We start from the raw sequence: 12,500 nt of genomic DNA, 5'->3' as shown, positions 1-12,500 counted from the left end.
TTTACCTTAATGAAATTCTCTTTCTTGGCAGTAGTTTTTACCTTTCTAATTATTATTTTTTTACCTTAATGAAATTCTCTTTCTTGGCAGTAGTTTTTACCTTTCTAATTATTATTTTTTTACCTTAATGAAATTCTCTTTCTTGGCAGTAGTTTTTACCTTTCTAATTATTTTTTTTTACCTTAATGAAATTCTCTTTCTTGGCAGTAGTTTTTACCTTTCTAATTATTATTGTTTTACCTTAATGAAATTCTCTTTCTTGGCAGTAGTTTTTACCTTTCTAATTATTATTTTTTTACCTTAATGAAATTCTCTTTCTTGGCAGTAGTTTTTACCTTTCTAATTATTATTTTTTTACCTTAATGAAATTCTCTTTCTTGGCAGTAGTTTTTACCTTTCTAATTATTATTTTTTACCTTAATGAAATTCTCTTTCTTGGCAGTAGTTTTTACCTTTCTAATTATTATTGTTTTACCTTAATGAAATTCTCTTTCTTGGCAGTAGTTTTTACCTTTCTAATTATTATTGTTTTACCTTAATGAAATTCTCTTTCTTGGCAGTAGTTTTTACCTTTCTAATTATTATTGTTTTACCTTAATGAAATTCTCTTTCTTGGCAGTAGTTTTTACCTTTCTAATTATTATTTTTTTTACCTTAATGAAATTCTCTTTCTTGGCAGTAGTTTTTACCTTTCTAATTATTATTTTTTTTACCTTAATGAAATTCTCTTTCTTGGCAGTAGTTTTTACCTTTCTAATTATTATTGTTTTACCTTAATGAAATTCTCTTTCTTGGCAGTAGTTTTTACCTTTCTAATTATTATTTTTTTACCTTAATGAAATTCTCTTTCTTGGCAGTAGTTTTTACCTTTCTAATTATTATTGTTTTACCTTAATGAAATTCTCTTTCTTGGCAGTTGTTTTTACCTTTCTAATTATTATTTTTTTACCTTAATGGAATTCTCTTTCTTGGCAGTAGTTTTTACCTTTCTAATTATTAATTGTTTTACCTTAATGAAATTCTCGTTCTTGGCAGTAGTTTTTACCTTTCTAATTATAAATTGTTTTACCTTAATGAAATTCTCTTTCTTGGCAGTAGTTTTTACCTTTCTAATTATTAATTGTTTTACCTTAATGAAATTCTCTTTCTTGGCAGTAGTTTTTACCTTTCTAATTATTATTGTTTTACCTTAATGAAATTCTCTTTCTTGGCAGTAGTTTTTACCTTTCTAATTATTATTTTTTTACCTTAATGAAATTCTCTTTCTTGGCAGTAGTTTTTACCTTTCTAATTATTATTTTTTACCTTAATGAAATTCTCTTTCTTGGCAGTAGTTTTTACCTTTCTAATTATTATTGTTTTACCTTAATGAAATTCTCTTTCTTGGCAGTAGTTTTTACCTTTCTAATTATTATTGTTTTACCTTAATGAAATTCTCTTTCTTGGCAGTAGTTTTTACCTTTCTAATTATTATTGTTTTACCTTAATGAAATTCTCTTTCTTGGCAGTAGTTTTTACCTTTCTAATTATTATTTTTTTTACCTTAATGAAATTCTCTTTCTTGGCAGTAGTTTTTACCTTTCTAATTATTATTTTTTTTACCTTAATGAAATTCTCTTTCTTGGCAGTAGTTTTTACCTTTCTAATTATTATTGTTTTACCTTAATGAAATTCTCTTTCTTGGCAGTAGTTTTTACCTTTCTAATTATTATTTTTTTACCTTAATGAAATTCTCTTTCTTGGCAGTAGTTTTTACCTTTCTAATTATTATTGTTTTACCTTAATGAAATTCTCTTTCTTGGCAGTTGTTTTTACCTTTCTAATTATTATTTTTTTTACCTTAATGGAATTCTCTTTCTTGGCAGTAGTTTTTACCTTTCTAATTATTAATTGTTTTACCTTAATGAAATTCTCGTTCTTGGCAGTAGTTTTTACCTTTCTAATTATAAATTGTTTTACCTTAATGAAATTCTCTTTCTTGGCAGTAGTTTTTACCTTTCTAATTATTAATTGTTTTACCTTAATGAAATTCTCTTTCTTGGCAGTAGTTTTTACCTTTCTAATTATTATTGTTTTACCTTAATGAAATTCTCTTTCTTGGCAGTAGTTTTTACCTTTCTAATTATTATTTTTTTTACCTTAATGAAATTCTCTTTCTTGGCAGTAGTTTTTACCTTTCTAATTATTATTGTTTTACCTTAATGAAATTCTCTTTCTTGGCAGTAGTTTTTACCTTTCTAATTATTATTTTTTTTACCTTAATGAAATTCTCTTTCTTGGCAGTAGTTTTTACCTTTCTAATTATTATTGTTTTACCTTAATGAAATTCTCTTTCTTGGCAGTAGTTTTTACCTTTCTAATTATTATTGTTTTACCTTAATGAAATTCTCTTTCTTGGCAGTAGTTTTTACCTTTCTAATTATTATTTTTTTTTACCTTAATGAAATTCTCATTCTTGGCAGCAGTTTTTACCTTTCTAATTATTATTGTTTTACCTTAATGAAATTCTCTTTCTTGGCAGTAGTTTTTACCTTTCTATTTATTATTTTTTTACCTTAATGAAATTCTCTTTCTTGGCAGTAGTTTTTACCTTTCTAATTATTATTTTTTTACCTTAATGAAATTCTCTTTCTTGGCAGTAGTTTTTACCTTTCTAATTATTATTTTTTTTACCTTAATGAAATTCTCTTTCTTGGCAGTAGTTTTTACCTTTCTAATTATTATTTTTTTACCTTAATGAAATTCTCTTTCTTGGCAGTAGTTTTTACCTTTCTAATTATTATTTTTTTTACCTTAATGAAATTCTCTTTCTTGGCAGTAGTTTTTACCTTTCTAATTATTATTTTTTTACCTTAATGAAATTCTCTTTTTTTTACCTTAATGAAATTCTCTTTCTTGGCAGTAGTTTTTACCTTTCTAATTATTATTGTTTTACCTTAATGAAATTCTCTTTCTTGGCAGTAGTTTTTTACCTTTCTAATTATTATTGTTTTACCTTAATGAAATTCTCTTTCTTGCCAGTAGTTTTTACCTTTCTATTTATTATTTTTTTTTACCTTAATGAAATTCTCTTTCTTGGCAGTAGTTTTTACCTTTCTAATTATTATTTTTTTACCTTAATGAAATTCTCTTTCTTGGCAGTAGTTTTTACCTTTCTAATTATTTATTTATTTTTTTAATGAAATTCTCGTATTATGAAGGTCTGTCGCCATGAGGAAACGTTCGTATTTACTACCTTTTCTCCTTAAAGCAGAAACGTTCACAAGACAGCCCACCATGTCTCACATTTATCTATTCCAGACGCTTCTTTTTGGCTTTTTCTTGACTACAATCCATATTATTTTCTTTACAATCCATATTATGCTTTGATTTAGGATAACATCGCATTGCAGGGGAAACGAAGTCAACAAATGGCTACAAGAATCGGACACGTGACCATTAGTGGATCCTACTCGTGCTATTAACTTCTAGTAATATTGTAAACGCATCTCATTGCACATGTATTGCTCTGCAGTAATCAATCAATCAATCAATAATAATCAATAATAATAATAATCAATCAATCGGACACAATTATTATATTATTATCATATTATATTATTGTTATTGTTATTATCATATTATTATATTATTATCATATTATTATTATTATTATTATATTATTATTGTATTATATTATTATTGTTATTGTTATTATTATATTATTATTGCTATTGTTATTATTATATTATTATTATATTATTATTATATCATTATATTATATTATATTATTATATTATTATTATATCTTTATATTATATTATTATATTATTATTATATGAGTCCCGCTTCGAAATCACCGAAAAAAAATTTATCTATCGAAGTCCAGTTATTTTTGGCGCTTTTATCGTTTATGTGAATTAAATCGTGTGATTTTAAGGATCTCAAAAAGCTCTGGAAATCTCAGACATTATTTGATGAATTAAGAGTTAAAAAAAAACTTTTACCGAATACGTTTACCGAATGAAATTAAAATATTTCTAATATACTTCTTATATAATTTGAAGTCAGCAGTAAATTCCTTAGCCTTGTTCTCATGACCAGTTATTGCTTTTTTTTTTTTTTATCAAATGTAAATTCCTTAGCCTTGTTCTCATGACCAGTTATTGTTTTTTTTTTTTTTTATCAAATTTTTTATCAAATTTCCACGGTTCCCGCTTGCCATTTTTATTAGTGTTAAGTGTTGTCAATATCTTTTCTATCGCTTATTATTATCGTTTTTTATTATTATTGTTGTTGTTGTTGTTGCTATTATTATTATTATTAATATTATTATCATCATTATTGTTATCATTATTATCATTATTACTATTACTATCATTATTACTATCATTGTTATTATTATTATTACTATTATTATTATTATCATTATTACTATCATTATCATTATTATTATAACTATTATTATTATTATCATTATTACTATTATTATCATTATTACTATTATTATCATTATTACTATTATTATCATTATTACTATTATTATCATTATTACTATTATTATCATTATTACTATTATTATCATTATTATAACTATTATCATTATCACCAGTTATTATCATTATTATAACTATTATCATTATCACCAGTTATTATCATTATTATTATGATCATCACTATTATTATCATTATCATCATCATAATTATCATTATTATTATTATCGTTTCTATTATTACGGTTTTCATTAACATTATCATCATCATTGATAATAATAATAATGATGATGATAATAATAATAATAATAATAATAATAATAATAATAATAATAATAATAATAATAATAATAATAATAATAATAATAATAATAATGATGATGATAATAATGATAATAATAATAATAATAATAATAACAATAACAATAATGATAATAATAATAATAATAATAATAACAATAATGATGATGATGAGGATAATACTATTAATATTTCTATTATCATTATTACCGTTAGTATTATTACTATTGGTATGCTTATCCTCTTTATTATTAATGAATATTTTTTTGCTATTAGCATTAGTATAATCATTATCAAAGTTATCATGAACATCACCATTGTTATTATCATTATAATCGGTATTATCTTCATTATAATCACTATCATCATCATTATCGTTATTATCGATAATGTTATTATCATTCTCATCATAATTATAATCTTTATCAATATTAAGATCATTGTTATCATTATTGTCAATACTATAATTATTATAAATATCATCATCATTATAGATAGTCATTATCATCATTAGTACCTGAGGGATCGCTTGACCTTTCCCGCCGGCCAGCCAGGTCAGCCATCGTGACCTCCACTCGAGGATGAAGGTCACGGCGGTTGACCTGGTTTCGCGGGGGGAAAAAACCCGAACTCTGGGTCACTTGAGGAGCTATTGTTGCCATGTTATTGTTATTATTATATTATTATTGTTATTGTTATTATTATATTATTATTATTGTTATTATTATTATATTATTATTGTTATTGTTATTATTATAGTATTATTGTTATTGTTATTATTATATTATTATTATATTATTATATTATTATATTATTATTGTTATTGTTATTATATTATTATTGTTATTGTTATATTATCATTATATTGTTATTATATTATTATCATAATATTATTGTTAATGTTATTATTATATTATTATTATATTATTATATATTATTATTATATCATTATTACATTATTATTGTTGTTGTTATTATTATATTATATTATTATTATTATTATTATATTATTATTATATTATTACTATATTATTATTATATTGTTATTATATTATTATTATATTATTATATATTATTATTATTATATTATTATGATATTATTATTATATTATCATTATATTATTATTATATTATTATTATATTATTATATATTATTATTATTATATTATTATTATATTATTATTATATTATCATTATATTATTATATTATCATTATATTATTATATTATTATATATTATTATTATTGTTATCATTATATTATTATTATTGTTATTATTATATTATTATTATATTATCATTATATTATCATATTGTTATCATATTATTATATTATCATTATATTATTATCATTATATTATTATTGAGATAGGAGCTATCGTTGCCATGTTGCTGGCGATTCGACAATAACGCTATGACAATAACAATCTTTTTGACAATAACGCTATGACAATAACAATCTTTTTGACAATAACGCTATGACAATAACAATCTTTTTGACAATAACGCTATGACAATAACAATCTTTTTGACAATAACGCTATGACAATAACAATCTTTTTGACAATAACGCTATGACAATAACAATCTTTTGGACAATAACGCTATGACAATAACAATCTTTTTGACAATAACGCTATGACAATAACAATCTTTTGGACAATAACGCTATGACAACAACAATCTTTTTGACAATAACGCTATGACAATAACAATCTTTTTGACAATAACAATCTTTTTGACAATAACGCTATGACAATAACAATCTTTTTGACAATAACGCTATGACAATAACAATCTTTTTGACAATAACGCTATGACAATAACAATCTTTTTGACAATAACGCTATGACAATAACAATCTTTTTGACAATAACGCTATGACAATAACAATCTTTTGGACAATAACGCTATGACAACAACAATCTTTTTGACAATAACGCTATGACAATAACAATCTTTTTGACAATAACAATCTTTTTGACAATAACGCTATGACAATAACAATCTTTTTGACAATAACGCTATGACAACAACAATCTTTTTGACAATAACGCTATGACAATAACAATCTTTTTGACAATAACGCTATGACAACAACAATCTTTTTGACAATAACGCTATGACAATAACAATCTTTTTGACAATAACAATCTTTTTGACAATAACGCTATGACAATAACAATCTTTTTGACAATAACGCTATGACAATAACAATCTTTTTGACAATAACGCTATGACAATAACAATCTTTTTGACAATAACGCTATGACAATAACAATCTTTTTGACAATAACGCTATGACAACAACAATCTTTTTGACAATAACGCTATGACAATAACAATCTTTTTGACAATAACGCTATGACAATAACAATCTTTTTGACAATAACGCTATGACAACAACAATCTTTTTGACAATAACGCTATGACAATAACAATCTTTTTGACAATAACGCTATGACAATAACAATCTTTTTGACAATAACAATCTTTTTGACAATAACGCTATGACAATAACAATCCTTTTGACAATAACAATCTTTTTGACAATAACGCTATGACAATAACAATCTTTTTGACAATAACAATCTTTTTGACAATAACGCTATGACAATAACAATCTTTTTGACAATAACAATCTTTTTGACAATAACGCTATGACAATAACAATCTTTTGGACAATAACGCTATGACAATAACAATCTTTTTGACAATAACGCTATGACAATAACAATCTTTTTGACAATAACAATCTTTTTGACAATAACGCTATGACAACAACAATCTTTTTGACAATAACGCTATGACAATAACAATCTTTTTGACAATAACAATCTTTTTGACAATAACGCTATGACAATAACAATCTTTTTGACAATAACAATCTTTTTGACAATAACGCTATGACAATAACAATCCTTTTGACAATAACAATCTTTTTGACAATAACGCTATGACAATAACAATCCTTTTGACAATAACAATCTTTTTGACAATAACGCTATGACAATAACAATCTTTTTGACAATAACAATCTTTTTGACAATAACGCTATGACAATAACAATCTTTTTGACAATAACGCTATGACAATAACAATCTTTTTGACAATAACGCTATGACAACAACAATCTTTTTGACAATAACGCTATGACAATAATAACCTTTTTGACAATAACGCTATGACAATAACAATCTTTTTGACAATAACGCTATGACAATAACGCTATGACAATAACAATCTTTTTGACAATAACGCTATGACAATAACAATCTTTTTGACAATAACGCTATGACAATAACAATCTTTTTGACAATAACGCTATGACAATAACAATCTTTTTGACAATAACGCTATGACAATAACAATCTTTTTGACAACGCTATGACAATAACTATCTTTTTGACAATAACGCTATGACAATAACAATCTTTTTGACAATAACGCTATGACAATAACAATCTTTTTGACAATAACGCTATGACAATAACAATCTTTTTGACAAAAACAATCTTTTTGACAATAACGCTATGACAATAACAATCTTTTGGACAATAACGCTATGACAATAACAATCTTTTTGACAATAACGCTACGACAATAACAATCTTTTTGACAATAACGCTATGACAATAACAATCTTTTTGACAAAAACAATCTTTTTGACAATAACGCTATGACAATAACAATCTTTTTGACAATAACGCTATGACAATAACAATCTTTTTGACAATAACGCTATGACAATAACAATCTTTTTGACAATAACGCTATGACAATAACAATCTTTTTGACAATAACGCTATGACAATAACAATCTCTTTGACAATAACGCTATGACAATAACAATCTTTTTGACAATAACGCTATGACAATAACAATCTTTTTGACAATAACAATCTTTTTGACAATAACAATCCTTTTGACAATAACAATCTTTTTGACAATAACGCTATGACAATAACAATCTTTTTGACAATAACAATCTTTTTGACAATAACGCTATGACAATAACAATCTTTTTGACAATAACGCTATGACAATAACAATCTTTTTGACAATAACGCTATGCATCTAGCCAAGCCTCTGTCTTGTAAGTGAGTGACATTGCAAGGAAGGGAAACCTCTGTACGGGTTTGTTTTGAGTGATGGCGGGCAATTTTTCCCTCGCTTTTTGCACGAAAGGAGCTCCGTTGACCGCCAGCGTGGTAGACTGATTATCGTAATGATAATAATTGTAGGTTGTAGGTTGAAGGAATGATAATAAGTGCGATGATAACTGACAATAGTCATATTGGTAATTGAGTGTGATTTTCATCACAATAGTAAATATAATTGAAAAAAATAATGTTAGTAACAGCGATTTAAAAGGAAAATGAGAATAAGAATAAAAATGGAGAGAGAGAGAGAGAGAGAGAGAGAGAGAAGGAGAGAGAGAGAAAGAGAAAGTGAAAGAGAAAGAAAGAGAGAGAGAGAAAGAGAAAGAGAAAGAGAAAGAGAGAGAGAGAGAGAGAGAGAGAGAGAGAGAGAGAGAGAGAGAGAGAGAGAGAGAGAGAGAATTATGATAACAATAATAGCAATCGTTGTTTCCATTCCACATTGGTTATTCATTTCATAGGTTTACAATATGATTTTATAATACATAAATTACAGAAATTATTCTGTATATATTATACATTATATTTTCAAATTTCAGTATAATAAATATCATACATATAAAAGATATATTGAGTTATAATATTAACATCTAAGATATTGCAAAGGTGCCAGCATTAAAGCAAAAACGACCTATTCACTTGAAATTGGTAATTGGCAGCAAGAATCAGTTCTGATAAATGACATATCTTTAATTTGTCTTTAAAGTGGACATGGAGCGTGTATCCCTGACCTGACGTGGAATGACAGACACCGTCAGCATTTTCATTCCAGAATTAGTGTAGATTCGTGGAACAAACAGATAGTTACTCTGTCTCTTAGTTGTACCACTTACTTCGTTAACAGTAAAATGTTAAACTGCCAGTCAGGTATTTGGATATTTCAAGATCTTACAAGCTAAAATGCCCATGAACATTTATCTTCTACTCTTAAACACTATTGTTGTTTATAAGCTGGGGATATGTGGTCATACTTTCTTTAAAAAAAAAACTCTCAGAGGCGACCGTTGCTGAGAAATTTCGTAGTTTCTGCATTTCTATTTGAGATCCATTTGCCGTCCGCCATGTTCAGTACTAGAGACTGCACTACAATGGTTCGTGTGTGGGTCTCTGTAGGGCGCTGTGGGTGAGTATGGTAGTGAAAAGGGTAAAAAGCAAAGAGCAAACGGAGTACGAAGGCCGTTCACCCTTTCACCACGGTTCTCACACGTTCGGATGTGGACAGAAGAGGTGGAGAGGAGGAAGAAGAAGAGGAAGGAAACGGAAAGAGGGAGAGAAGAAACGACCGCGCAAAATTAGTTGAGGCGAGGGGTTGAGGTCCATGGTAAGGGTGATCCCCTACACTGGGCCTCAGTCTCAGTCTTCTAAGCCCCCCACCCCCCACCCCCACCCCCAACGAGTAAGGGACTGAGGGGGGGGGGGTAACAAAAGAATTTATATTCATCATCATCTAAAATGCAATAACTGCCAATGAATCTCTTATGGGTTGAAATAGAAGCCCACCAGAACCATGGGACTTTGTTAAATCTTTTAGAGTTAAAATGATAGCGAGAGAGAGAGAGAAAGAAAGAGATACAGATAGATAGATAGATAGAGAAAGAGAGGGCGAGAGACAGACAGCCTTTATAATGCTCAGTTCTTGCCCACTTCTGAATAAACACAAGACAAAATACTCACACACACACACACATCCTTCTATCTATAAAATATATGTATGTGTGTATAATCATATATTTATACACATATGTGTGTGTAAATATATATATGTATGTGTGTATACTTATATATATATATAAATATATATATATATATTATATATTTATATATATATATATATATATATATATATATATATATATATATATATCTGAGGAATTAATTTTTACGGTTTCTGTTTCTGTGAATTCCATATTAATATATCTTGAGCAATTTAAATTTACTGCAAATGAAAGCAGAGAAAGAAGATTATGGGAATGAAAAAGTTTTTGATATAAAACTGAAATCGTCATATCACAAACAATTGATCTTTTATAAATTCTAAGTCTCTAAATAGAGGATATACCAACTGTTCAAGAAATGCCGAATATTTCAGATAGAAAAGTCTGAGTAATAATTACCATTATATCAATTATTATTATGCTTATCATTAATCATATTATTTGTATCTTTGTCATTAGTGTTATTGTCACTATTGTCTGGAAAATGATATACCAGCCAACACTTATTGAAAATCGAACCATTTTTAACATTTCTAATATTCTTGTTAATATCATAATCACTGACTTTTATTTGCAACTTCAGAAAACTGTATATTTAGGAACAGTGATAGTAGCATTTTTATCAGGCAATGTCCATTTGTATTGCGCGTCAGAGTATCAGAGTTACCAACCGGTATCACAGTTTTAGGGGCACAGTATATACATCTCGGAGAAAATATTATACTTTATGAAGATGTCAGGTTATATATTTTGATTTAAAATGTTTCTTGCGGAAAGTACTTGTATTTGGCAACACTATCCATGCTTTACAAGACGTAATATACCGCGAACAGTGAAGTTCTTGGCCTTGGAGTAAGAATTCATGACAAACCGTATCCCTGCTTAAAACGCTGCATGTTGTGTCAGCGTTGATAAATATAAAACAGAACCAAAGCAAATTACAAATAACTTGGTAAATGAAAACGATCTGTGAGGATTCTCGAACTCATGAGTACTTAGACTTACAGTGCAGTGGAAGATGCTTTAGTTGCTCACTTCATCCGTGTGGGGTGAACAGCGGCTGAAGGCTTATCCTAAACACCGTTTCCGCCGTTTTCTATACATTACTTGATACAGAAAACGAATATAAATAATATATTTGAACCATACACTATCGTAAACGGATGGACATTAGATTATATAGTTAGAGTGCCTAGGGTCATGTATTGATTATAGAATTCCTTGCATTACTTTCTTGTTTAGTGCACTGCCATATATAACAAATGCAAATGAAATGTAACAACCATTCAACAGCATAAATTGTACCCGCATCTCTTTATAGTAAATGTATTAGATGTATAACTTGAGAAAACGTGACACTGAACCAGTAAAATTGATTTATCCAAAATGTACACGACTATTCATAGTGAGTGTATTGCAGGGCTGGAGGTTAAGTCACTCTATGGGACTGTGTCTGCCTTTGGTGATGCTCTGCTGGAAGACCCAGCTGAAGCCGCATCGAGTGAAATTTCCGCCGTGAGGACATCCGGTCTGCTACATCTTATCAGTACATACGAAGATGGTTTAAGGAATTTTTATGTTTGATTTATATGAACAAGAGAAAATATTTCATCGTTGCTTTAAATACTTTTAATTTCCATCAAACAATCTGTAATCATAAAAAATTAAAGACAGCCTTCGGAAAAAAAAATCCGTAGTTACGGCACCATCCTTCCGTCGTCTTTTGTTTCCGTTTTGCAGACGAATTTCCGTAGAAATCTGCCTTGGTGGACAGTTGGCGTTGAAACGTTAACAGAGGTCGTTCATTGATGAGTGTTCTTCTATTTGTACCGTAATCCCTAATTCCAGTTTTAC

The sequence above is a fragment of the Penaeus vannamei genome, chromosome 28 (genome assembly GCF_042767895.1).
Source record: "Penaeus vannamei isolate JL-2024 chromosome 28, ASM4276789v1, whole genome shotgun sequence".
Lineage (NCBI taxonomy): Eukaryota > Metazoa > Arthropoda > Malacostraca > Decapoda > Penaeidae > Penaeus > Penaeus vannamei.
The sequence above is the reverse complement of the archived record's forward strand: the minus strand, read 5'-3'. Positions refer to the sequence as shown.